At 39.9% G+C, this 12,786-nt stretch overlaps 2 protein-coding genes across 38 annotated transcripts in view; both read right to left on the minus strand.

The window, feature by feature from the left end:
• The window catches only part of LOC127531957 (zinc finger protein OZF-like), a 319,989-nt gene that overhangs the window by 280,214 nt on the left and 26,989 nt on the right, over positions 1-12,786 (minus strand). For 4 of the 37 annotated variants that reach the window (XM_051942594.1, XM_051942592.1, XM_051942579.1 and 1 more), the window contains exon 1: positions 3,255-3,390. The exons of the other annotated variants lie outside the window; for them this stretch is intronic. The gene's annotated coding sequence lies outside the window, so the exon portion shown is untranslated. Of the gene's footprint in view, positions 1-3,254; positions 3,391-12,786 lie in introns of those variants that run through there. 37 annotated transcript variants of the gene reach the window in all.
• Positions 1-12,786, minus strand: part of LOC127532016 (zinc finger protein 239-like) — a 147,386-nt gene that overhangs the window by 4,480 nt on the left and 130,120 nt on the right. The gene's annotated exons all lie outside the window — the stretch shown is intronic.

Genomic DNA, 12,786 nt, shown 5'->3' on the forward strand with positions numbered 1-12,786 from the left:
GTCGTTTTCAAGGAAATGCACCTCGCGATGTGCGTCCAATATTCCCTGTATTTTTCATCATTTTTTTAAATTTAAAAATAGAATATTAGCGATTTTTTGTACTGAAAACGGCTGGAATTGACTGCAGCTTAAAGGGTTAATCTATCAAAAGCTTTCAAAGCCAGGACATCATTATCTTGAAGGTATAGCATCTTAGTGGATGCAAACTTCTGATTGTGAAGAAAGTAATAAAAATTCTCTAAAAAAATAAATAAAATAAATCTCTCTTTCGTTATTCTGACATTTAAAGATAATTTTGGTCATCTTAACTGACATAAAACAGGAGAAGCATTGCCAGATTTAATGTCAGATTGTGTAAATTAAAAAAGGGTTATGTGTCATTTATACAGTGTAAGTAAACTTCTGGGTTCAACTGTCTGAATTTCTTGAGAAGGTAAAGGCTGGTAAACTCACAATGCTCAAAAGTATTATTCTCTACCAAAGAAAATGCTGCTCTTTACCTTCCTGAACAACTTGCTTGAAAAACAATACATTTCTTCTGTTACTTATCTTCATCACCATGCAAGACATTTTCAGAAAGTATGATCAGCAGCTAGTTCAGCCTCAAACAAAAAACAAGCAGCTTCCTAGCAGTCCACCATTATATCCTCAGTACAGCTGCTTCTGCAGAGCTACATCTCTCCAGCCAACGTCACCTGGCTTTGGTCGGCCCATCTAACCAACTGGAGCAACTTTACACATTTTAAAGAACAAATGAATGATAATAATGTTACAGTGGTATGTTTCTCACTTTTTGTGAAGAATCCATGTTTCCTCCGTTGTTGAGCTCAGACTAAATGGCTGCCAACATTCCTCTGCTCCTCCGTCAGACTCTCCTCCTCCTGCCAATCACATCAAACACATCTTCATTAGGATACCACAAGTGTCAGAGTGTCCCATATGTTCATCAGCCAACACAGAGGACACATTTCAACTCAATAGTTCACTTTTAGCTCTTTTCAGTTTCACCTAAAACTGATACAAATGAACTTAAACTGTTAAAAATAAGGAACATAGACAGAAAACAGACATGCTAAAAGAGAATAAAGAGAACATAAAGATGCTACTGCAGGTGATTCAAGACAGGACTGCTGGTAGAAAACTGTTCATGCTGTAAGTTAGTGAATGTATTTTACTGCTCAGTGTTCTGTTTAAAGGCAGCTCTCACTCCCTGTTCTTTGCACTCTCCCATAGTGTCAAGTGTCCTCCCACTTTCAATGACAGGTGATTCTCATTGATGATTTTTCTCACAGTTTGTGCAGTTTCCCCACTTGAAAAAGGATGTTTCATCTACCCAGGGTTTGAGCAGGACTCCACTCATCAATCAGACAGTTGCTTTCTTTCTTTTCCCCTTTTATTTTGCAGTGGTCGCAAATTCATATCTCTCTGACCGCACTCAGTTCATTCAGTTAAAAACATTCACATCCCATTCATCTCCCCTCTCCTCCGGTGTTCCCCAAGGCTCTGTTCTTGGTCCCGTCCTCTTCATCATTTATCTTCTTCCCCTTGGCCATATATTCCGGAAATATAACATACAGTTTCATTGCTATGTGGACGACACCCAGCTCGAACTCTCCTCCAAACCCACTTCCACCCCCACCCCCCTCTGTGTCTGTCTCCAGGAAATCAAATCCTGGTTCTCTTCCAATTTCCTCAAACTGAATAGCGACAAAACTGAGGTTCTCCTCATTGGCTCCAAGTCAGTTCTCACGAAAACCAATAGTTTCACCATCACCATTGACAACTCCACCTTTTCTCCCTCCCTGCAGGTCAAGAGTCTGGGTGTCGTCCTCGATGGCACTCTGTCATTTCAAAGTCACCCGATCTGCATACTTTCATCTCCGTAGCATTAATCGCCTCCGTCCCTCCCTCACTCACTCACTCCTGTCAGCACCGCCATTATGGTCCACTCTCTTGTCACCTCCCGCCTCGACTATTGTAATTCACTTCTCTCTGGTCTTCCACTCAAGTCCCTCCATAAACTCCAATTGGTCCAAAATGAATCAGCCCAAATTATCACCAGGACACCCTCTTTCCACCACATCACCCCAGTTCTCCAACAGCTTCACTGGCTTCCAATCACTCACCGTATCATCTATAAAATCATTCTGCTAACCTTCAAGGCCCTCCATAACCTCGCCCCTCCGTACCTCACTGATCTACTGCATATAAACACACCCAGCCGGACTCTCAGATCATCTTCCTCTCTCAGTCTCACCATCCCCCCTGCCCGCATGACCACCATGGGCTCCAGAGCCTTCAGTCGCGCTGCTCCCCACCTCTGGAACTCCCTCCCACCTGATATCAGAAACATCAACACACTACACATTTTCAAATCCACTCTCAAAACCCACCTGTTCAAACAAGCTTACTCTTTGCAAAATTTTCTTCTTTGAAATTTTAAAATTCTTATGTTTTAAACTGTGTATTTTGAATCTGTTTTTATTCTGTTTCCTCTGTACGGTGACCTTGAGTGTCTTGAAAGGCACCTATAAATAAAATGTATTATTATTATACAGAGGTGGCAACTTCCATAAGTCCATACGTTTAGTTGATAGATTAAGGTGAAAAACCTTTAAACAGAACACAAAAGGACAATGTTCACATTACTGCATTCAGCAAATAGTAACAACCGTTCCTCATGGACATTTTCACCACATTGGCAAATGCTACTCCTCTCAATTTATGTTTGTCAACCTCAACACCACATAAACTGAAGCGACAAATCATGGCATGAGCAATATTCAACCCAATACTATACCACACATGAATTTATCTGCATTTTAAAGAGCTGATTTTCAATCACAGTTTAACACATTACTCTGAGCATTTTTATCAAAAGAAATTTTAACCATTTTATAATTTTTACTTCAAGGTTTTAAAATTATTTAAAGTGCATAAAGTGCTTTTAAAGTGCAATCCTTTCCAGATCCAATAAATAAATAAAGAGCATCGTAAAAACCCACCATTACAAACAGGATGAATTCACTGGTCTTAGCTGGAACCCTCTAATTAGCACCAATTAGCCTGCAATCTTATTTTCAACTTAACAATTACAAAACACACAGAAATTATTGGTAAACAGACAAAGTTGACAGCAAGCCGCTCGTGGCTGACATCGATCTCCGTGGCTAATGCTAATGCTAACACATACTGCAGTGGCACACATCGGCAGCTTAAACAGTCTTTTAGAGTCTCCACAATTCTGCTCTTACCGGCTGCAACCCGGATTTTGGAGATGAAGGCAATCCTGCACAGTTTGCCGCAGATCTTGATGCTTTCCCAACAGAAACTCACGGTCACTGTTTGAACGCGGTCATTCATTCTCAGTTCCTCCTCAGTGCTGCGTGTGTCCCCTTTTATGCCGCCGGATGCAGCCGCCGATTGTTTCCGCCCCAGCTGAGTGTAGGACCTGTGCGTAAATGCCTCTCCTTTGAGTTCTCAGCTCCTTCCACTTTGACTTGACACTCATTCATAAAACACATCAAAAATAAAAACAGACATTGTGCCAAAGTGTTTTCCTGCAGACATATCAGACTGGTTTGACAAATGAAATGAAGCAGTTTAAATACTGAGGTTCAGACCCTCCAGTATTACTGATCATAGAGACAAACTAACATGTTGAAATATGAAGGTTTAGACCCAACAGTGTTAGAAATGATGGAGATTCATCAGACTCATTTAAATATTATTATTATAAATATGTATAAAATGACCACAATATGAAATATAACTACCACAACTGGGTAAAAAATGACCAAAATAATATATAAAACTAGCAGAAACATGTATAAATTAACCATAATATGTGATAAAAGCACCACAAATATGTATAAAATGGCCAAAATATTTGATAAAACTATCACAAATATGTGTAAAATGACTAAATTGTGACGTAAAACCACCACAAATATGTTCAAGATGACCAAAATATGATTAAAAACTACTACAAATGTGAAGGAAAAATTACTCACTTTCTCACTACTGAGGTGTCCCTTCAGCTGTTTGTTCATGTTGGTACCAAGTCACCCCAAATTACACGACAAGATGTCACCCTTGACCGATGGTTCTCCTAAACTGAGGATGCAAACCTGCTTATGCTCTCTCCTTCCCTAATATAATCCTGAGACAGACAGATGCTTGGTAAAGATAACATAGGAATGAAAGACAACTATTGGGCTGACAGCGTAAGAACAAGGTTATATTGCAGTATTCTTGGCCGGATGGAGCCTGAGTTAACAGTCCTGTATCCATATTTGGAGTGTATCCTTAAACATGGCATGTCTCCCAAATGGTATACATACCCAAGGCCAGAGAGACTCCTTAGAACTGATGCTACCAGTGCTCACATCACTGTGTTACTCACTGTATCATGTCTCCTGATATCAGTAAACCTTATTCTCAACATAAGCCATCTGAGTCTCCAGAGTGTCTCTGAGTTTGCCTCCTGATTTCCTCTCCTGACATCGTAGAGTTCCTAAACAAACTGGTGTCACGAGAACAGGATCTCCACACAACAAAGACTGGTAAGTGCAAATTTAACAAATTTTGCAAACTGCCATGTCTGAGTTTGGTGAGATTATGACCTGTTAAGATTTTTTGTGGATAATAATTTCTTATGATACCGAATCTGCGATTGTCTGATATCAAATTTGGACATTACAGTTTTTCTCCATTGGTTTGGCTCATTTCTTGAAACCGAGATGACATTCTCAAAACAACATGGACAAATACCAAAAGTAACCTGCAGCTGCTGACAACAGAATGGCATTTGTCATCGCTTTCATCAAATTACAGATGCTTTAGTACATGTCTCAATTGTTTTACTGCATCTCTGTTTTGGTTATGTACAAGTAGCCTAAAGTTAGCACAATTAACTCACATTTAGTACATTTTCCAAATGAATAGATATTCCTGATCTAGCTGAATTAGCTGATTCTCAGTCAAATGGTCGTCATCTCCAAAATGTGTCAGTATTGGTTCATTGTGTGAGCCATCATATGCAGAATAGTTTGTTCAATTGTCAAAATTGGTTTTGAATATAATACCATAAAATACATATGTATATGTTTTTTAAATACTTGGCAGTAAATGACAGTCAGGTGAAAGCAGAACTTGACTAACGAAGGAGGAGTATCCCATATCTCACTTGACCAATCAAACAGTTTGATTAGTTCTCTGACAGGTGATGTCTATGATTGTGATTACTATACACAGGGCTGCACATAAGTGGTCCGCATGCGCGCTTGCGTACTGAACGTGGGCTTCAAAGGCTTTCATATGTACCGTTTTGAGTACCGATGGCTCTAACCACGAGGAAAAGCACTTCTCAAAATGTCAAAGAGGCAGGCCCCGTAAATATTTTCGTTTTCCTCCACCCCCTTCACAAAAAATCCGACAGAGTCGTCACCGGAGCCACCGAAAAAAAGAGCTTGCTTTTTTTTTCGGTAGCATCAGAGCCGTCGGTACGCAAAAGCCTTTGAAGCCCAGCGCATTCATCAACGTTCAGTACGCAAGCGCACATGCGGACCACTTATGTGCAGCCCTGACTATACATATAGATATATATATAGATCTTGGCTAGGACCTATATCATTTGCTTTGTGAACATGGAGGTTCCAGGCCAAGCAAATGTTCAAGGACAACTTCCCGCTCAGGCAAGAGGAGGAAGAAGACGAAGAAGACGAAGAAGAAGAGGTGTGAGAATGCGGGGTGGTGGTATTGGAGGAAGAGGCCGAGGGGCAAGAAGGTACCATGCTGTCCCAGACGAAATACGGGCCACACTCATAGACCATGTGGTCAACCACAACCTTACAATGGCAGAAGCTGTTCAGCCTAATGTGCCTCGATCCACAGTCTCCTCCATCATTCAAACATTTCGGAGGGAAAACCGTTATGTATGAAAACCCACAATTGAATGTAGTGTACAGTACAGTAAAATCCAACCTCAATATGATGTGAATTCAGACCAACACAATTTGATCCTAACTATATCTATATGTATATAACATGCACACATGTGTATATTCGTGTATGTAGAAATTATCCTTGGTGTCTTTGTCTAGGATTGGACAACAACCTTTCAGGGGTGGCAGAGGACAGCTGCTGAGTCAACAGCAGGAACAACATATTTGCAATTTCGTCATTACAAATAATGCTATTACCCTCAGACAAATTCGAGATGCAGTAATTGAAGACAACACAATTTTTCACAATATCAATACAATAAGCCTATCCACAATAGACAGAGTTCTAAAAAAAATCAAATGACAATGAAGCAAGTCTACAGAGTGCCATTTGAAAGAAACTCTGAGAGAGTAAATTAACTGCGCCACCAATATGTACATGTAAGTCAGTTATTGTCGATCTAGAACTTGTGTAGAATATAGAACAATCCTATAGAAAATAATATTACTGATCTGTATTTTTATTTTATCTGTTTCAGACAATTATGGCACTCGAAGGGAATAAAACGCCTCACATTCTGGTTTTTGTGGATGAGGCTGGCTTCAACTTGGCCAAGGGTCGCAGGCGTGGTCGCAATGTCATTGGGCAGCGGGCCACAGTGGATGTCCCAGGCCAGCGAGGGGGCAATATAACAATGTGCGCTGCCATATCCGAGAATGGTGTGGCCACTCACATCCCGAGCCTAGGCCCATACAATACTCAAAAGCTTCTGACTTTTTTGATCAACTTTATACTTATCTAATCCCAGAAAACGAGAGGAACGACGAAGGACCTCACCTACCACGCTATGGGATTGTGTGGGACAATGTGAATTTTCATCGTAGCCCTCTCATTAGGGCCTGGTTTACTACCCATCCAAGGATGCTCATGGTGTTTCTACCACCATACTCTCCTTTCCTCAATCCGATTGAGGAGTTTTTTTTTCCTGCTTGGAGATGGAGAGTGTATGAACACCGAGCTGAAGACCAGAGGACCCTGCTCCAGGCAATGGATGCTGCGTGTGAGGACATCACAGGAGATCAGTGTAGAGGATGGTTGAGACATTCTCGCCGTTTCTTCCCGCGCTGCATTGCAAGAGAAACTATTCGCTGTGACATGGATGAAAATCTGTGGCCAAACAGAGAGCAGCACATTGATGATGAAGAGGAGGAGGGTGACCAGGAGAGGGAGGATGACCGTGACCAGTAAAAGAATTATAGTCATTGGGAAACTTTATTTACTCTGGGCAATGATTTCTTTTGTTTGTTTGCTGTACATGTAGAATAATTGATTTAGTTATATACTGAAAAATATAGAAGAACATTTTGTTTGAATAAAAACTGAGCTTGTGTCAAAACTTTGGAACCTGCTCTTACTGAGAAATACCTTTTTTATTTTGCAGTTTTACACATATATCTTCTGTAATAGCTAGACCTCTGCTACAGTGACAAAACAGCTAAGCATTTTGACTTGCAGTGCTCACACAAGGCCAAAGGGACAACACATTTTGGGGGCATTGACTCATTATATGACAAGGAAATTTAGTTTTGACATATGGCTAAACTGTTTTGACAGAGATATGTGTTTGTGCAGCTTATCCATGGTGTTATGCTGAGCATTCCAGGTTTATTCTGGCAAAAGTTCAAAGTGACTGCAAATGAGACGAAGCTATTGAGAAGGATCTTTGCAATTTTGGTGGCACTGACATTTCACATGAGAAAAGGACTAGTTTTGAAACATGGATGAACAGTTTTGGGAAAGATATGTGCTTTTGCTATTTATCTGAAATGTTGTGCGAAATTGTAGGTCTGTTTGGCCAAATGATCTTTTAGTTTTGAGAATGTCATCTCGGTTTCAAGAAATGAGCCAAACCAATGGAGAAAAACTGTAATATTGGGGGGAAAACACCTGCCCTCCAACTTAGTTCTAGCAGTGATTTATAAACTTTTACTGCTGAGATCCACACTAGAACATGTTGGAAATACACATTGATTTTGTGTTGAATGAATTGTTGTATTAGTAATGACTGAAAAAGTACAGATAGAAGGAATAATGGGTAGGATCAAACAAGGCATTCACAACCAAGAAAAAGCTGAATAAACCAGGTCAAAAAACGGGAGAGTATCTTTGATGGAATTCAATATGATCTCATTAACAGCTAAAAAGAATGACCTAATTTAAGACACGTCACTCCTTTACAAATTTGAGGACCACTGTGCAACAAAATTTCAGATTTTTTTTGCTTGTAACAACATTCTAAGCAGCCGTGTGACACCAAAATGTTTAAGTATGTGACATGCGAGAAACCTTATAGTTCTCCTGCTCAGTTTGAGACTACAAGCCCACTGACACAACAACTGAGCGATATACTGGTTCTAAAGCCTTAATACGTCCCTGAAAAGAGGTTAATGTTGGTATGATGATCCAGAATCACTCCTCCACGATCATTTAAAGCTCCCGGGCACACAGGCTTTGTGGTCACTCAGAGACAGACACCTACAGCTGCACAATGACTGGGGAGGAGGACAGAAAATGAGGACCAGATTTTCACAAGCCTAGAGTTCTCTGTAGTAAAAACACGAACTGGATTTCCCCAAAGGTTACATATTCCCATAACAGCAAAGTGGAACTTATCTTTTTCTGACCGTGTGATATTGGGAGTGTGGCGTGAGAGTGTGTGAAGGGACTGAGTTGTGTGTGTCTCACGGCCAAAGCGTGAGAGTTGACAGCCCTGTAAATAGATACAAAAATATTCAGAGCAAGTGGAGCAGCTAGCTAACGCTTTTTACAGTTTGGTTTACATTTTCAAAATCATATTTTTGAAATCACGTTTTTTTCTGTTAAACAAATCACGGCTTTTATTTTGAAAGAGATAACTGGAAATGTTGTTTATCCGTAATTCCGCTAACTTGATTGAACGTGGGCTGCAGTTATGATTCCAACATCAGTATGATGTATAAATGCAGATGGACTTCATATATTTCACTATGCAGCCATTTTTTATTTATGTCCAGAATATTTTATAGACATAAACTTTTTTCGCATGACTATTTTAGGACATATTTTTAAATAATGTTTTTATTGAACATTCATCTTACATATATTCCACACATACATGCAGTTGTTTTTTTTAACTTTGATTAAGTAATTGAACAATGAACAAATTGCTAAACAATTGCAAAGCAAATTAAGAAAGAGAGAGAGAGAGAAAAGGAAGAAAAAGAAAGAAAAAAGGGAGAGAGAACAGAGTGTAATGGGTTTAGGAGGGTTTAAGTCTAATTGGGGTGGTGCTGCTGGTTAATAAGTAGGTTCTGTGTTTGAGATGGAGATCCATTTGTACCTGCACATATATAAACTGTTCGCCAGTCTAGCCTTTTTTAACCCTTGCCTCAGGTTAAAATTGGTCCAGCTCTCCGTTTAAAGGGTTAGATTCTATCTGCCTATTAGTATTTCACCTAACAGGTTTCAGCAGAATAAATTAAGCTGGAATCGAGAGACACTCGCCCAGGTTCTAACTGCCTTGCATCCGAATGTCTCACCCCTCTTATCTGATAAATGCTATCCCACCAAGCAGCCTTTCTAAGTAGTAGAATTGATCTATCATTCACATTCGTTATCGGTCAGCTTCTCTCATAAGGACTTGCATGCACTTGGTGCTATTCCTGGGTTCGTTTTCGAGGTTTGGAAAGAACTAACCTCAGGGGTAATGTTTAAACACTCTCACTTTGGACTAAGTAACCTTTAAGAACCATTGGTTTGAATGCACACAATCAACTTAACTTTTTACCACTATGCAGATTTTCAGTGATTTATAATAATTTCATTAGGCTTCTCTTTAAATGCAATACAGCTTTTTATTAAGCAAATTTTAGCAAGAGCACAGCATCAATTCATGATTAAAACAATTAATTATTTCTGATTAAAAATGAGACTAAAGTAAATAAATTGAGCGTACCTGACAATCTTCTCTAATTATTAAATTTAGGAGAGAGAGCGAACAGCGTGGCCACTACCGTATCACTCGGTCTTGTCTTGCGTCTGGGAAAAGCACTCAGTTGTCCGGAGGACTTGGTACGATGTCTTCTTTGTGGACAAAAGGATCTTATCCCTCGGCAGGGGGGAGCGGAGGAGTCCTGTAAGCCAATCGTGGTCTGGCAGTTATCTTCTGGAATTGGCTGGAACGTTAGTGCTTACACCCCAGCTGTCTTCTCTGTGGTATGGTGGTGGTGGAAAACCCTCGTCTGTTCAGGCTGTAGTGGGTCACTGGGTCTCCCAGCCCCGGGGAGGGGAACAGCCCGGTGCTGTTGCCTCCTTTGCCTCTTCGGGTGTAGTCGGTTCTTCCCTCTATTGGTTTCTTCTGGATAACTGCAGAACCTCTTAGGACTCTCCGCTTGGCAGAGTGTGGTCTTCGCTTGTTGAACAAAGTCAGAAAAAGACTTTGCTTCCAACGATGTCCTCAGCGATCTCTGGAGCCTAAGTCCCGCGTCGTCTTCCCGTCTCTCGGGCAAAAGAGGAAGGTGAAGATTCTTCAGAACTCCGGCCAAGTTCCCTTTGCTGCTCTTCTGGCGGCTCCGGCGAACAACTCCCCAATAATGTCTCTGCTCTCCCATTCTTATACTTTCTCTAGACACACAAAACTGGCTAGGTACGCCCTCTGACACCGTCTAACTTATGCAATCAACTTTGTCATCACATACAACAGTAATACAGAAGTCATGTTGTTACAGCAAATACACAGTGTCCACATTCTGTTTAACACACACACATTCCAGCCCACCCTTTTGGGTTTTTCCCAAACTTCCCTTTTTTCTGAGGAGGCTGCAATGTCATTGTGGCTGCCGAGTCACGGTGACTGTTGTTTACTGCACTTCTGCTTTCTTAAGGCCTGGACACACAAAGCCTATGAGGCCTGTATGCACACACAGAGCCTAACCAAGGATTACTTTACACAGAATCACTTCTTAAATCATTCTTCTCAATCTGAACATAATAAATCATCTGAATCATTACTTCAATCAAATCAACACTTCAAAAATATATATGTATTTTAGCAAGCATAATCATATGGTTACTTATAATGTTTCTTCTTAAGATCTTTATTTGTCTGCTTCAAACCCTTTGTTACCTTAGGGCCGTAATGAGCCTGAGTTCTCTCTGAGACCTCAACATTTGCATCTTACTTGACAAAACATATATATATATAAATATCTACATACACACATATTTACATACATACCTATATATCCATATGTATGTATATATATATATATATATATACATAGATATACAAAAGGGTAATTATACTTGATCTGTAGAGATCAGTATGGGTTACAGAGATTTATAAAAACATATTTTACAAATATTCTTTCAGCTCCATATCTGTAGAAATAAGTGACAGACAAACAGAACAGAGCAGTTATCTCCAATCCTGAGCTATCAGAAATCTCCAATGACCTCCTCCCTCCACCTCCCGTCTTCCCAAGCACCCTTCCCTTGAATACTTTCACTCTTGAGTTGTATTTTAGTTGTGCATACTGAATTATCTGTTGTTCTGATATGATATCAGGGACATCCAGGTCCTATTGAACTGTGGTATTCTATCTTTTAAAGTATATCTCATCTTCTACAAGTGGGTCTTAGTGCTCTTCCAATGCAGAAATATCAACTTCTTAGCTGTTATAAGACTGCAAGAAAGAAAGTGTTGTTGTGTGTTGCTTAATTTTCTAGATGCTTCCAATGTACCGAGTAGAATAAAGGAGGGCTCCGGCTCAATAAGAATATTTAAGACCTCAGACAAAATGCGGTGAATATCAGACCAAAAATGTTGCATTTTTGGACATAATACAAAACTATGGAGAAGATTTGCCACTGAGGCGTGGCATTTAGCGCAAATAGGCGACATTTGTGGATATATGGCATGTAGTTTCTCCTTAGAGTAATGAAGCCTGTGTAGAATCTTGAACTGGATAAGACAGTGTTATTTGAACAAGTAGGAACATTTTCAAGGCTCTCTTTCCACAGATCGTCTGGGAGTCTCATACAGAGTTCCTCTTCCTATTTGGATTTGAAAGCTTCAAATGGAGGAGAGCAGACAGATGATAAGGTGCTATAGATGCCAGATATTCATTTATTTTCATTAGGGGAGATTTTAAGACAGTCATCTATTATTGAGTTTGGTTTTAAAGTCTTTTAGGTGTTCTCCTATGATTTGGATGTCCTTGTAGAGGATTTATTTTCAAAACTACATGTGTGACGGTACTAATCCTTGCTAGAGCAGACCCTCGTTAGCACTTCCACAAGCTCAGCTAACACTTGCAGTGATTCAGGGATTCAGTTGTAGGTTAGCTAAAATGTGTTTATTTTTTGTTTGGACGTTACAAAGAAGACAACGAAATGAATTTGTGTAATATGTGAAACTACTTCTCATTAAACCATCTTAGTTTATACCAGCCGTCCTTCTGAGTCTTACAAAATCATGTTTTATTCGTTGAAACAGTAGAAATATAGTTTTACGTTGAAGCTTTAGCAGCATTCAGAGTAAATGAAGTCATCAGTAGCTTTCTACAGGCTACAATCGTCCAGTGATGTTGATGTATCGTGGTCAGAACACGTTTTTCTGCCGTCTTGTAGACAGAAACTTGACCAAAACTACACATCAGCCGTATTTCTATTTCCTTCATAATAAAATCATTCTGCCTTTTTATCAACAAGTATTGACATGACTTTGTCAGACCAGATAAATGAGTTCTAGAAATAATTCTGGTGAAGGGATTCAAACATAAAGTTGCTGTAGCTCAGCAC

Source organism: Acanthochromis polyacanthus, chromosome 22, assembly GCF_021347895.1.
Source record: "Acanthochromis polyacanthus isolate Apoly-LR-REF ecotype Palm Island chromosome 22, KAUST_Apoly_ChrSc, whole genome shotgun sequence".
Classification (NCBI taxonomy): domain Eukaryota; kingdom Metazoa; phylum Chordata; class Actinopteri; family Pomacentridae; genus Acanthochromis; species Acanthochromis polyacanthus.